The sequence below is a fragment of the Scylla paramamosain genome, chromosome 19 (assembly GCF_035594125.1).
Source record: "Scylla paramamosain isolate STU-SP2022 chromosome 19, ASM3559412v1, whole genome shotgun sequence".
NCBI classification, from domain to species: domain Eukaryota; kingdom Metazoa; phylum Arthropoda; class Malacostraca; order Decapoda; family Portunidae; genus Scylla; species Scylla paramamosain.
Window position 1 is genome coordinate 2,287,422 of NC_087169.1, and position 15,079 is coordinate 2,302,500.

The 15,079-nt window shown below is 38.0% G+C and overlaps 2 long non-coding RNA genes across 6 annotated transcripts in view; one reads left to right on the forward strand and one right to left on the reverse strand.

The window, feature by feature from the left end:
- The window catches only part of LOC135109569 (uncharacterized), a 203,228-nt gene that overhangs the window by 115,996 nt on the left and 72,153 nt on the right, over window positions 1-15,079 (reverse strand). For all 5 annotated transcript variants that reach the window (XR_010272764.1, XR_010272761.1, XR_010272762.1 and 2 more), the window contains exon 3: window positions 6,467-6,505. This is a non-coding gene — a long non-coding RNA (uncharacterized LOC135109569). The remainder of the gene's footprint in view (window positions 1-6,466; window positions 6,506-15,079) is intronic.
- Window positions 4,493-15,079, forward strand: part of LOC135109571 (uncharacterized) — a 10,933-nt gene continuing 346 nt past the window's right edge. Inside the window, exons 1-3 of the long non-coding RNA XR_010272769.1 lie at window positions 4,493-4,566; window positions 4,985-5,109; window positions 13,944-15,079. The exon at window positions 13,944-15,079 is cut by the window's right edge and continues 346 nt beyond it. This is a non-coding gene — a long non-coding RNA (uncharacterized LOC135109571). The remainder of the gene's footprint in view (window positions 4,567-4,984; window positions 5,110-13,943) is intronic.

Consider the following 15,079-nt stretch of genomic DNA (forward strand, 5'->3'; position numbering starts at 1 on the left):
ATGGTTGCTTGACTACTGGCCGTGACTCTACAAAGGCCCTTAGATGATCATGTTTAACGCTTTGAGAATACTGAGGTTCCACTCTCAATAAATAAATTGGTAAATGAAAAAAAAAATAAGTAAAATAAATAAAATGTGGAAGATGGTGAAAGTTTTGATTGTTTTTACTGAGCTTTAATAATTCAGGTTAATTCAATTAGTTCAAGATAATTTAATTCTGAAACGTCAGAAAAAATTAAGATACTCCCGAAGGGTATTTTTGTGGGCTCGCTCGTTTGTGTGTGTGTGTGTGTGTGTGTGTGTGTGTGTGTGTGTGTGTGTGTGTGTGTGTGTGTGTGTGTTTCATCAAGTTTAATGTTTTTCAACGATGTGTGTGTGTGTGTGTGTGTGTGTGTGTGTGTGTGTGTTGCATCTGGCGTCACCAAAGCATGGCCTGGCTTCAGCATTGTGTTTCGCCGCATGACAACAACATTTCCAGCGGTGACTCTGTGCTCGTGTTCCTGTAATCTGATCACTGATGCGCCATTTGCACACAAACTCCGCACGACTGTGGTGGATTGTTCGTTAATTCCATGTAAACGTAATGGGCCCAAATCAGTGTGTTGTTTTATTGACTCAAAGCCTCTCCTCGTCTAGAAAACCTGAACATCAAAGTTTATTGCATGATATTGTGTGGCCGTGGCTATTGGCTGGCGCAGTGTGTGGCGACCATGCCTCGCCAACCACATTTTTTCATTCCCTGCCAGTCATCGTGAAAAATTTCCATCCTGCTTTGAGAAATAAGCTTAAGATAAGTTTAAAATTATTGTTTTTTCTTATGTAAGAGGGGTTCTTCTTATGTAAGAGGGGATCTGGCCAAGTGTTACAAAACCTCGTATATAAAAAGAAAACCTTTTTGGAATGCTAGTCCCTAAGGAAAAACAGGCAAAACGATTACACAAAATTGGAGAAGTATCTTGAAACCTTCCTCCTGAAATAGTTAAAGTCATAGGTAGGAGGAAATAGAGACTCACACAGAGAGTTCATTTGTTTACCACTGAAAGGGATGAAAGAGTGATATACTGCTAACTTTAGCATTAGAGAGGTGGACAGAATAGGGATGAGAGAAAGTAGAAAACCTTTTGCAGTGTGTACGAGTGTGTGTGTGTGTGTGTGTGTGTGTGTGTGTGTGTGTGTGTGTGTGTGTGTCTGTGTTTGTGTTTGTGTGTGTGTGTGTGTGTGTGTGTGTGTGTGTGTGTGTGTGTGTGTGTGTGTGTGTCTGTGTGTGTGTGTGTGTGTGTGTAATTCCTGACCAGAGGTTCCGTATCAACAAAACAAAGCAATATTGTTTTCCTCTAACTGGTGGGAAGGCTTAAATAGAGCTACCATGGAAGAGCCTTTGCCAGATTCTTTTCACTGTGCCAGGATCGAGAATACCGGGGATGATGTGTTGGTGGTTTTCTCGGAATACGTGGAGATGTAAAGGAAACGACCATCAACTTATACCTAAAGGACAACAAATGATACTTGAAAGTGTAGGGACAGAACAACCCATGTATTACAGCCCACCTATCACCTCTTATATAATCTACTGCCTATTACGTATTAGACACAACGCTTCTACTACTGTTCACATGAAGGAAGGGTCTGCCAACTGATATAGTGTGTGGTACTTACAGTGTGGAGACAGAGTAACCCACGTATTACAGCCAACCTATCACCTCTTATACTATCCTACTACACTATCTGTTCTTTGAAAGCAGTTCTCGAAAATGCTAATGGATTCAAGTGGAAGATATCAGTGTTTCCAAAGATGTCACGATTCTAATGATAGCAAAACATGGATTTGCATCAGTACATAACATCGATTTGCATCAGTAATAAGAAAAAGAACACACATGAGAAACCAACTATGTGGCCTTTCAAAACTGAAAACTGCATAGGCTTAATTAAATAGAAGATATCACAGGGTGTCTCGATTCTAATGATAGCATATGTAACAATGATTATGTACTACTAATGAAGAGAGGAAAAAAAAAAAAACACAAGAACTCAAATAATCATTTATGTGGTCTTTGAAAACATGTTGAAGTGGAAGGTATCAACATTTTCATTGTTGTTGCGATTCTAATGAAACTTTAACGATGAATCTGTAACAGCAGTAAGAAAAATACCACAGATGAGGACCCAAAAAAATTATCTACATACTTTATAACATTTCAAAATAATCCTCGTGAAACTTAAAGGCATTTGAGAATACGAGTGTTCGTTACCTACACTGACCTACATACAGAACAGAGCAGGAAAGGATCGTGAAAGATTTTTTAGTCCGTTCAGATTAACTTGTTGGATAAGCCACAGCTTGCCACACTGTAATCTAAACAGAGAGGCGAGCAGAGAGAAAGATGCGTTTACTCATTCCATATTACTGTTTTCCCTTCAGCTTTTTTTTTTTTATCAGCAGCAAATTCACGTCGATGGTGGAAATGTTTTGCGTGTGGTCCATGTTGTTTTACTTCCGTCCCACCTTCCCCCAATCCTACAATCTATTTTTAATTCACTCCCAGGCTTCCCCCAAACAGACTGCTCTGCTATTCTCATCTGTGACTCGAATATTTTCTCTCTCTCTCTCTCTCTCTCTCTCTCTCTCTCTCTCTCTCTCTCTCTCTCTCTCTCTCTGAAGATCAGGAATATTCGCTTTATTTTATTCGCTTTATTATATCATCTAAACAATATACATTTAATTTATCTCTTATGTGCATGAAGGATGCTGGCCAAAAACAAAAATTAAAAGAACCTCCTACATTATCACTCCCTTAAAAATAATAAATAAAAAAAAAAAAAGATTTCCAATGTTTTAATTCCCACTCGATGTACAGACAATAAACAGATTAAAGGCAATGAGGTTACCAATTCCCTCCTCATTTGTGGTAGTGTTATGATAGCGTGGCCAGTGTTCACTACAGGGTGCTATTGTGACCTATGCCTAGCGGAGAGGCGAGAATAAATAAAGCCTCATTGATGTAATAGTAAGGGCGCTGCTTTGTGTTACGGTCAGTGCACAGAATTAACTCTACTTTTCTTTACTCTGTTATTCTCACACATGGCTGACCTGTTTGGCTTCCTTGATTCTAGTTTCGTATTCACGGAAGTCGCACAAAATTAACGTATTTCTCCTCTTCTGAGCTCGATTTATTTTCATTTTCTTTTTCTGAGGTGACGCTCGTATTCTGAAACGCTTTGCTGTCTCACCAAGACTATTTTCAAAGGGAACAGAGATGGTAAGACGGGTTCTAAAGAGTATTTCCCCTGTTAATAAAGTTAATGATGTCTTGTTAATCTGTCACTAGAACTGTAAAAACACCACTGAAAACATGCCTAACTTCAGCTACAGCCTTTTGTACGCAGTGTTTCAGAATATGGTCCTTACTTTGCTTGATCATCGTTTCATATTTACAGAGAACGCGCAAAATTAAATTATTTCTATTATGTTATGTTGAAATTCAGTATTGTTTTTTTTTTTTCACATGGATGGACGGACGGTTGACATGCTTGATCGTGGTTTCATGTTCACGGAAGTCACGGAAAATGAGTATTATTTTTATTGTGTTGAAATTCATTATTGTTCCGTTGCATGGGCGGGCGGCTGGCAAGTTAGCTAACACGGTCGTGGCCTCGTGAAAAAAAGGAAGCTGCACAAAATTAAAATGACACGCTTTCTTTGCCCCGTTAAAATGCACAATATATTGTTTTCTACATGAACGGGAGACTGCGCAAATAAATGTCAAATTAATGCATTTTCTCCATGACTAGTTTATCAATGATTGAAGTTTCCTGCGTGGTCTAATGAGCGTTGCTATTGTGTACTGTGGCGGTGACGTGGTGGTGGTGTGCTGTGATGTAGTGCTGTGGTGGTGGTGTGTGCTGTGGTGCAGGTTTAATCGTCAGGAGAATTACTTATTTTACAGTAAGTAACTCCTCATCCTCCCACTTCACCCAACCCATTCAAGAGAGAGAAAAAAACGATAAATAAATAAAATAAATAAGTAAATAAATTGCAGAAAATACGATCTTGACTTCGATGATATAATGAATGATCTCTATAAACACATCGATCTGTTTCAATGATATATGTTGGTTGCCAGTTTTAGATTACTGCCAGTTTTAGATTACTTATATACAGTAACCTCCGTCTTTGTGGGAAAAAAAGTGGCGCCTACCCATAAGATAAGAAAAAGGAGGAGAAAACTGCAAGAATCAATAAGTTTACACGTGGCAGCCCATGTATCAAATATGAATATCTGTAACACATGGTGTTTGATGGTGGTCACTATACAAATTATTTCTGTATATTGCTCGTTTCATATTTGTTTGTTTCATAGTATTTGGTCGTTTCATATGATAACTACCTAGGAATAATGAGTGGTAATGAGTGTTTCATTTGTGTATGAATCCCTCGAGCGGTAAACCGAGGGAAGGTAGCTCAGGGAGAGAGGTCAAGCCGGCAGTCTATCTGTGCTATAGCAGCCGCACACACCTTGTTGGATTGAAACCTGTGGATTTATTTCCTGTGAGCGCCAGAGATTGGTGAGTGTTCATCTATTATATTTGTGATAGGTTTAGGAATATATTAGGAAAGTGTAGTACTTTGTTGCTTGTTATTCTCTCCTGTTGTATTTACTTACGTTACACCCAGAACTGTTACATATATGTTGTGTTTTTTGTGATATTTTAACTTAAATTGTCATAGTTAGGTAATCAAACATTCATGTGAGATTTATGTGACCCAGAAGGGTCTTTGCACCGTAAGGATAGTCACCATAGCTTGTTAGCTAGTAGTTTATTTATCATGTATTTGTTAATTATTTTATTTATTTATTTTTTTTTATTGACACGTGTGCATAGTGATTTCATTGTTGCTCTAATGCCTTCATGTGGACTTAGTGATGTTATTTATGTTAATTTTGTATTGCATAGAGATTAATAATTACGGGTCCTTTTCCAGTTGGACCGTTCACCCTCACGTTCACCATATGGGACAAGTAAACACACACAAGAATGAACGAGTGTCAATAACGTGGCGTAATAACATACCAAGAAGAAATACCCTTGTCTAACGCCCCTGACTGAGTAGGTGTTATAATATGTATACCCATCTGTCATCACTGTTCATACATGGATGTGTAAATGCCCGCCACGAGCCCCCAACAGTCTAATACATGCGCAAGAAACGACCAATGAACGAACTAAATCAATGATAGACAAAATAACTGACTGATTGACCAACTTAATGACTAAATGATTTGCTAACTGACCATTTAATTAACTGGCTGACTATTTAACTAACTGCCCTATTAATCAACTAACTGACTGACTAGTTAAGCACATGACTGAGACTAATAATTACCACAGACAAGCTCCCCAACGACGCCCATTAGCAGCATTAACACTATATGCAGACGACATTACACAGGTGATAATATACCCCATGGAATTAGACATGGTGAATTTTGCATTAAATGAATATACCTTGCTAACAGTTACGAATACAATTGGAAAGAAAGAACAAATCGTGAAGTATTACTGTAATGGGCACAAACGAGAACGATAAATCTAAGTAACTGATAATACAGCCATATGAGGGTACTATTAGCATCAAAGAATGTGTGTGTTAAAAGTTAACGAATACAAAAAGAAAAATGCAAACAAACTGTGGAGTATCACCGTAATGGCAGGGGCGAGGGCGATAAACCTAAAGTAACTGATAATATCGCCACGTGAACTTAGACAAGAGGGTAAAACGTCTTATTAAAATACCATAACGTGTTAACAATAACGAACACATTTGGATAGTAGAATAAGCCGTGGAGTATCACTGTAATGGGACTGGCAGTGATAACGGCTAAAATAGGTGATAGTAATTATAGACATATTAAATTGAACATAAAGGTGAAATTTGCAGTAAATTAAACATAAAGGTAAAAATTTTTTTAGTGAAGAAACATTGCTTGTTAACAATTACGAACACAAATGGAAAGTTAGAACAAGACGTAATGGAATTCGCAGTGATAAAGATAAACTTAAAATAACTGTGGCCGACAAACTAAATAATACAAGAAAACAAGGAAAGGTCCTCAGGCTCTGATTAGTAAAATATAGATTCATATCACAAACGAGAGAGAGAGAGAGAGAGAGAGAGAGAGAGAGAGAATGTTGGGAATGGGAAGGCTGCAGAGGAGGAAGATGTGTGTGCGTGTGTGTGTTGACATGAATTTTGTACCAATCTTTCGTCATGTTGTCTGAATATTTTCCCTTGGTTTTCATGTTCCATGTCCTGGTCGTGCACAGTTATTTTGGTCGTGATTCTGGCTCAGTGTCCCGCCAGATTCTCGTTTAATATTCCACTGGCTTGCTCTCATCTTCCATTTCTGTTCACAATTGCCATCGAGCTTTATAGACGAACAATGGGTAGTGTTTGGGTACTCACCGCGCCACAACACTCCACTTTAGCGATGACAAACTTAGCCTGTAAAGAAAAGAACAGTATTAGCATGGAAGAAAAACATGAAATCAAATAAGAATATCCTCAGTGACGCAAAAATGACTTATCAAAGAACTTACTTCCCTCCTTACCTAAACTAATAAACAAACGCACAAACTACAAATCTCAGACACAATTACAAAACGTCTATTCTCTGTGAAGCAAAAACTAATCATAAACCCGAACCCCGGTGCGTCCATACATAGACTCAGGGCGAGGAGGTCAATATCCAAGCTGGGGTCGGTCGGATCTTGGAGATCTTGAAGGGCCTCCCCAGGTCTGCCTGAAGCACTGCCTGGCCTACCCGCCCGTCCGACCGCCCCGCCCCAGGAATGACCCACTGGAAAGCCCAGCACATCACCCCCTCGAGCCTCTTATCAGGAACCCTTAATTGAGGGAGAAAATTAGGAAATCCTGTTATGCCCGAGGGAGGTTCGCTGCATTTTTGTTATGAACACGAAGGGCGAGGGAGGAAGGGAGGAAGGAAGGATGGGAGAGGGATAGGGGAGAAGGATGGAGGAAAGGATAGTGATGAAAGAACGAGGAAGAGAGGAAGAGACAGCAGAGGAAAAGGGAAGAGGGGGAGAGGAAAGGAAGAGGGAAAGATGGTGATGAAAGAACGAGGAGGGAGGAAGGGGCAGGAGAAGGAAAGGAAAAAATGGATGAGGGAAGACTGGCGAGGGAAAAGATATGGGAGAGGAGAAGAGGACGAGAGCAAAGAAGCAAAAATGGTGAATAAAGGAGGTAAGATTGGGTTGAGGTAAAAAAAAAAAAATGAAGAAAAGAAAGATGAAAGGGGCAGAGAGAGAGAGAGAGGATAGAAAGAGAAAGAAAGAAAAGAAGGAAAGAAGAATCCGTTAAAATCTTTTGTGGGAAAGAAAAACCGACTTACAGCGTCACAACAACGAAGTCATATTACATCGGATATTGTTACGAAAAAGCGCTATATCACCTAACGAAAAACTGCCTTTAGCGAGAATCGAACCCACAACCATTATACCGCGAGGAGAGCACTGTACCATAGAGCCACCGAGTCCTATTTCAGGCAGAGGGGGAAAGGGGTAGAACGGCAAAGGTCAGGGTCAAGGTACGGCAGGAATAAGTATATACAAATACGAGGCCCTTACGCAAATATGAAATGAGGTTATATTAAGTTTAATTATATTAGTGTTTGTATTCAATTTATTTTTACCTGTGTCGACTTTCCGTGTCTCTCTCTCTCTCTCTCTCTCTCTCTCTCTCTCTCTCTCTCTCTCTCTCTCGTTCTCCATAAGATTTAGAGGATGAAAAAAGTATGAGAAAAATACAGCCTCTTCAGAAAATTGTTTTATAATATGGGGTTGAATTTAATTATGTATTTGTATCCAATTTATTTATACCTCCGTTGATTTGCGTGATTTCTTTTTCTTATCTTTTTTACTCCTTAAGATTTTGAGAAGAAAAAGTGTGAGAAAAAATACAGATCTTCAGAAATAGTTAAATATTGTATAGTTGTATTCAGTTACGTATTTGCATTCAACTTATTTATACCTGCGTCGATTCTCGTTATTTTTTTCCTTAACATCGTGAGAAGATAAAATAAGGTAAAGTGAGAGGAAAATAAAATACCTTCAAGGAATAGTTATATAATATGACGTTAAGTTTAGCTGTTTATTTATATTCACTTTATTTATACCTGCGTCTATTTCAGTGAGCTTTGAATAGTCCTTAAGATTTAGACCTTGCCGCGGTCTTTCCATATCATCCTTCACATTTAATACTCCTTAGTTCATAATGAAAAATGGTAAGCTTAAGAACGAAGACAAGAGTGTTGCGATGATGTTGGTAAACTAGTATGTCGTAATAAAAAAAAAGGAAGCAAATGATTAGAGTAAAGCTGGGGAAACAAAACAACGTGATTCAGATGTTGAAAGAATAGCAAAAAAGGAGAAACGAGTCATGTTTACTTAGATTGCATACTTCGTTCATGAACAATATAAAAAAGGGAAAAAAAACTGCAAGGAAAGTAGAAAAAAAATGCTCCAAATGCACGAAGAATAATAAGAGAAATGAAGCAAATTCCATGCAGAATTTTATATGCAACGTTGATATTGCTGTGCGTACAAGCTATATGAAAAAAAAGGGGAAAAAATAAAGCACCAATGAAAAACCAACTAAATCGTATTCTACCTAGATTTCAGAAATGATCTCATAATCTCATGAATAAAAAAAAAGAGGATTAAAAGAACGAAGGAAAAAAAAAAGTGAAAAATTTATTTGCTATCGGTGTATGAGAAATCACAAGAAACAATATTGTATTCTACTTAGATATCCGAGTTCAATTAATGCTCTCCTCATAAACCAACAAAAAAATTATAAAAGGAAAAACAAACCAGCGGGAAGAAAAAGTAAATTTGCTGTTGATATACGAGTAAGAGAGGAAAGAAACTAAATATTGTTCTTACATTTGGAAGTGACCTGATATTTCGCTCATGAGTCATTATGAGAGAAAAAAAAAAGCACGGAAAACGAAAAGACGGTTGAGAAAAAAGTTTAGTTTGCTGCCTACGTACAAGAAACAGTAAGTAAATATTATGTTTAAAATAAAATAAAATTATTTATTAAAATAAATAAAGAAGGGCTAAAAACTGGAACAAGGAAACAACAGCTTGCAAAAGAATAAACAAAACAGCGTCCTACTGAGCGTTCCAGAGTGGTGTGGTAGTTTATTCAGAGTCATGATGAAGATGGAAGCAAGAGGAAAAAAAGTAGGAAAAAGTAAAGGAAAAGTATAATCGTGGTCAAGATTCCCTAAGTGATCTGATATTGTTCGCCACTCATAAAAAAGAAAAAGCGAAAAGATAAATAAAGCAGGAGAAAAAACTAGAATAAGGAAACGGGAGCTTACCAGAGTCGGCGTTGCTAAAAGAACTACGCTTCCTGATCCAATATTTAGCGCAACATTCGTATCTCGGCTCTGCTTCACACAGCTCGTCCCTGCCGCGGCGAGACGAGGGAAAGGAAGGGAAGGCTGCACCAGCGCGTGGTAAAAAAAAAATACACACCGATTACCGTCGCTTTCAAGTAAGAATATGACACTAATTCCAAGTCAAATATTAACTCTGTTCCATTCACAGCGTGGCGTCGCGGCAGCACGCGGGGCATTCCAGGTTAATATTTGCCCCGAAAAGATGAAAAAGAGCACGAAGCAGTGACGCAAAAAGACGGCTCGCCCCTCCTCCTCCTCTCGTCCTTCGTTCTGCATAATTAACCAGCGGCTCGGGGCGTCTGCCGGGGGCGCCGCTCTCCCTCCGAGGAATTATTCAAATACCTAATGATCTCTAATTACGTCATTATTATCCAGACGAAGAAATGGAAGGAGGGTGGAAGATGGAGGCAATGGCGAGGCAAAGTATTATCTGGCCGGGGGAGGAAAGACGCAACCCGGAGCAAAATGCAAATGGAAAGAATAGAAAGAATATACGTTCCTGGGGAGAACCCGGCACGGTGGATACATTTTGTTGCGAGCGTCCACTTCAACGCGTATAATGAAGAATAAACAGTGAAACGATGAAATATAAATGCGGGAGAAAGCGTCAGATGAGCGAAGAGGAAACACAGACGGGAGGGAAAATGGTGGAAACTAAAATTGACGAGAGAAGAAGGAAGGAAGAAAGAATAGCGACGACACGCCAGAAAATGAGTAAGGGTAAAATGAAAAAAGGGGAAGGAAGGAAGAATTGAACAGAAGCATAAAAGATTTGGCAAAATGGGTAAAATAAACTACGGGGAAGGCGGATATGGAGAAGAAAGAGACAAGTATAAAAACAGAGAAGGGAGCAAATGAGAAAAGGTGGAAGGAAAGGACGTTGAAAATATCTGACTGAAAAAAAAAGGAAAAAAAGTCAATAAAAAAAGGACGAAAATGAGAAGCAACGATACAATATTAAAAAGGCAAAGAATAACGAGGGAGAAAGAAAATGCAAAACGAAAATTGAAATATAATACAACGTAGAGAAAAAAAAAATAGCCAGCGAAATCAGGAAAGTAGAGGGACACAGAATACAAAGATACTAATTTTGCTGCGACGCGTAAATGTAGCTTGCTAATTTTACTCCGTATGTTTTTATATTGATTTTTTTATTGTTGTTATTTAGTATTTCTGTATTTTTATTATTCTTATCTGTATCTATATTATTTATTTCCTTTGTTTATTTCATTTGACTGAATAAGTGAATGACTGATTTATTTCTTATTTTTATCTGCTTATTTTATTTATTTATTTGTTTATTTATTTATTTATTTTTTGTTTGGCGGCCAAGAGCGTGTTTAATTAAAAATGTCCCTTTTTTTCCAAATTTTTACTTCCCCCTTGCATTTTTTTTTATTTTGCATGTATTTATTTTCCTTTTTGTCATGCTTCCTTTTTCTAGTCACGTGTGGTGGCTTATTTTATGTTTTGTCTTTTTTCTTCTAGTAATTTTTTTTTTCATTTTAATACATCAGTCATTGTCTCTTTTCACCTTTTTTCACCTCTTATTTTTCTAATGAACTTTTATCTCTGCTGAGCTTCGAATTTTTCTTCTTTCCTTTCGTCATACGTATTTCGTAATGTACTGGAATCTGCTTTTCCCTCTCTTTTAATGTTTTTTTTTTCTTTTTTTTCTCTCTTTTTTAATCTGTTTTCTTTCGTTCCTTTGTTTTTTTTCTTTCGTCACCAGTCGTCACAATATTGAATCTTAGTGTTTTTACCTTATAATTCTGTACTCTGTTTATGATTCTGTATTGCTTTTGTTTTTTTTTATTTTCTTTCATTGTCAGTCATTTCTTCAATAGTATTTCGTAGTATTAGTGTCTGCTTGCTTCTGTTTCGTAACTGTCATTGCTTTTCCATTCAGCTCTTCCATCTTTTCTACCTTAATTTCTTCAAAGATAAGAAAATTCTCTCTCTCTCTCTCTCTCTCTCTCTCTCTCTGTCTCTCTCTCTCTCTGTCTCTCTCTCTCTCTGTCTCTCTCTCTCTCTGTCTCTCTCTCTCTCTCTCTCTCTCTCTCTCTCTCTCTCTCTCTCTCTGTCTCTTTCTGGAGCACTTGTTATTCTTGTCCTTCTGTTCTCCTTCTGTTCGTTCCTCACGCAGCTGTTTTCATCTGTTTCACTCCATGTTTTCTGCGTCTGTTCCTTGCCCTCTCTCCTTTTCCATCCATCACTTTGTTCCTTGGTCTTTATTTCTTTACTTGATTATTTTATTAACACATGGAACGCAACCTCTCCTCACCAAATGCCTTTTTACTATTTTTTTCTTTCTTTTCCACTTGTTTATTATGTCTAGTTCCTTATTAACCTTTATGTATTAAGCCACGCAGGAGCAACAGGAATCAGCAACACACGGGACGCAGCCTTTCCTCTCTTCATCCCTTCGTCAGGAACCCAAATTTTGAGTGTTATTTTTAGCGAGTGAGGAGGCGTCCCGTGCCGCGCGGCCCAAACAGGCTTAGACCGCCGCCCCAGAGTATCTCATTTATCTCTCCGCCGCTGTCAGGGAGGACGGCGTGTTATTCTTGGCTGGCGACGGAGGGTGACGCTGGATTCACTTTCACGGAGGGAGACGCTGGTGGACGCTTTAATAGACTAACGTGTTGGGCTTGGCATTTTCTTCAACTATCCTTTTTTCAAGGGGTGTTTTTACTGTTACATCAGGAGACTTTCGTTAAGCGGTACGGTATTGTTAAGTTTAAGAAATAGATAAACATTTTTTTAAAGACTATACGTGTTCTGTGTGTTGTCTTTAATAATTTATTCATAACTAAATCAATTAATTCTTATAAGTCGACTTATATGTTACTGTGTTCTATTCTTCCCTGGGATATTTTCTTCTTGTCACATCTAACAATATTTAATTTAATAACACCAGTAATATCATTAAGGAAATTAAACTCGTGTTTTTTTAACAAACTAACATGTACTTTATTTTGCTATTAGTACTTCTTCTCAAAGATTAGCGTCTTAGATTTTTTTCTGTATTACTGAGAAATGTTTACAATCTTTAGAATTATATGTAAACAGTGATCTTGTGATAGTATATATTGAAGTTCATTTTCTTCGATTAGTGTGATTATTATTGGAATTATTACTATTATTATTTATAATTCATTCATATATTAATTCCAGAGGCGCCTCTCATCTTTTAATTGTTTGCACGCCTCTGTTTCTCAACGCTACCTTGTACATTTGTTAATATAAGTCAGACTCTACCTTGGTGTTTCTATTTGGACCCAACAATACAAACAATACAATCATTACCACAATAACGTCATTTCTTCTTTAATCAAACGTTTCCTGGGATATGGTCTCTCTCTCTCTCTCTCTCTCTCTCTCTCTCTCTCTCTCTCTCTCTCTCTCTCTCTCTCTCTCTCTCTCTCTCTCTCTCTCTCTCTCTCCTGTCACATCTATCAGTATTTCAGTCATGAATCTTTATAAACGTAAGCAAACAAAAACTCTTTACGTGACTAATGGCTTTTTCTCACACGATTATTCTTTTTTTTTTCTGAAACAGTCTGCTTTTTCTTTCAGTACTTCACTTAGAGATATTAATAATTCTTCATAAGGAAATAAAAATGATTTACTTTATTAGTTTATTTATTTTATTCATTTATTTACTTACATTTTTCCAATATCATATATTCTCTTAACCCTTTTATTTGTACACACCCGAACAGCATGTCTCACAACACATTTTCTTTGACTTGAATTATTCGTGAAAATTTCCGACATAACTTCTCTTGCGTTATATTCGTTTGTAAGTCCTTTCATTAATGTACATCCAGCGTCACATATTCTACGTTTTCTTTTTATGCACCTAGAGTAAGAAATCGCATCACATTTTATATAACACATTCCTTTAATTCACCTGTAAGTGTGCACTCACCGCATCCATATTAGATTTTCCTTCAGTTCGTTTTATTTTGTGAGGACTCCTGCCACATCTTGTTCATCATTACGTATTCTTTTTGTCCATCTATCAGTGCGCACCCTCGCCACATCCATATTACATTTTCTTTTATCTCGCTTTATTGGTGAAAATTCTTGTTCTATTTCATATAACATAATACATTCTTTATATTTCATCTATTATCGTGCACCCTCACCACATCCTCACCACATCAATATTACATTTTCTTTTAGTTCCTTTTATTGGTGATACTCTTTCCAAAATTCATTTAACATTAGGCAGGATCTTTTTTTTTGGTCCATTCATTAGCGTGCAACCCTCACCGCATCTATATTGCATTCTCTTTTTCTTCATTTTATTTGAAAGAACTCTCGGTACATTCCTGCCAACTTTGCAATATATATATATATATATATTTTTTTTTTTGTCTCTTCGTTAGTACCCAACCTCACCGCCTCACAGTATCCTTCACAATACAACATTTCCTTTCATTTCAGTTGCTGGCGTGGTGGCGGGCTCCTCCCCTCACACCGCAGCGGGATGCCTGGAACACAAGCCCCGCACAGCTCTCCACGCACCGGCTCGTTAGCACCACACTAAACCAACCCAGAACCTGACCCTGAAAATTGGCCTTCCACTCTTCCCTCTCGCAACATTTTATTTCTTTCTCTCATTTGTTCTTCCCTTCCATTCTCCCACTCTGCTCTTCTTCGCTCTTCCGTGTTCTTTTAAATCTTGACATTTGAATTCCTCTTGTCTGTTCGAGTGAAGCAAATAGGACTTTGCTTCGTTCAGAGTTCAAGTACTATAGGGTTGTACCATTGCCAACAAAACCTTTTTCGCCGTGCTTTTATCAAGAGATCTCAAATTTTCCGTGGTATTATTCATTTCAGCTTAGGCTCCAGCACACTTGAACACTGTATGGTTTCAGTGCAAGACAAATGATGCTATCTATCTAGTTGCTATCGTATATAGTTTTTAATCAGCAGGAAGCAGAAAGCAAAGGTGAATGAGCGAAAAGTGAGAAAAAGATATTTTTCCTTGATCAGAACAACTTAATATGTTTTCTTCCCCAAATCGCCTTCAGTTACACAAGACCTCTAACCTAACCCTACAATGACGCAACATACTGGCAATAAAAAAAAAAAAAAGAGGAAAAGCAGCGTTTCAACACGTCCTGAGAGCAAGACAGATCCTGGAAGGTTGGACTCGACTGGACTCAGCTCTCTGGACGTCTCTTACTCCTCAACAAAGCGAGGCGAGGCGAGGCGACCAGCGGGGCTCATATACCCGACCCCGCCATTCAGGGGAAAGCCTCCTGATCCGCTCTGACCGCCTCACGCACTTGCACCGGCTAAGGCAAAGCAATAAAAGGAAGCAAAAGGAAGACGATGCTGCTGCTAAACTCAGGATGAAACTGACCGCACAGGTATATCTTCTTCTTTACTTCCCACGACCTGCACACATTTCTAAAAGGCAAGGCAAGGGAAGGTGAACTGAAGCGAAAAGATGAAAATAAGTAAAGGGAGAGAAGTGTACGTTATTTATTTATTTTTTTTCCGAGATGCACTTTCATTATTATTTTCTTCCTTAGGCATGTGCGTTCGATTCCAGATACATTTACAAAAGGTAA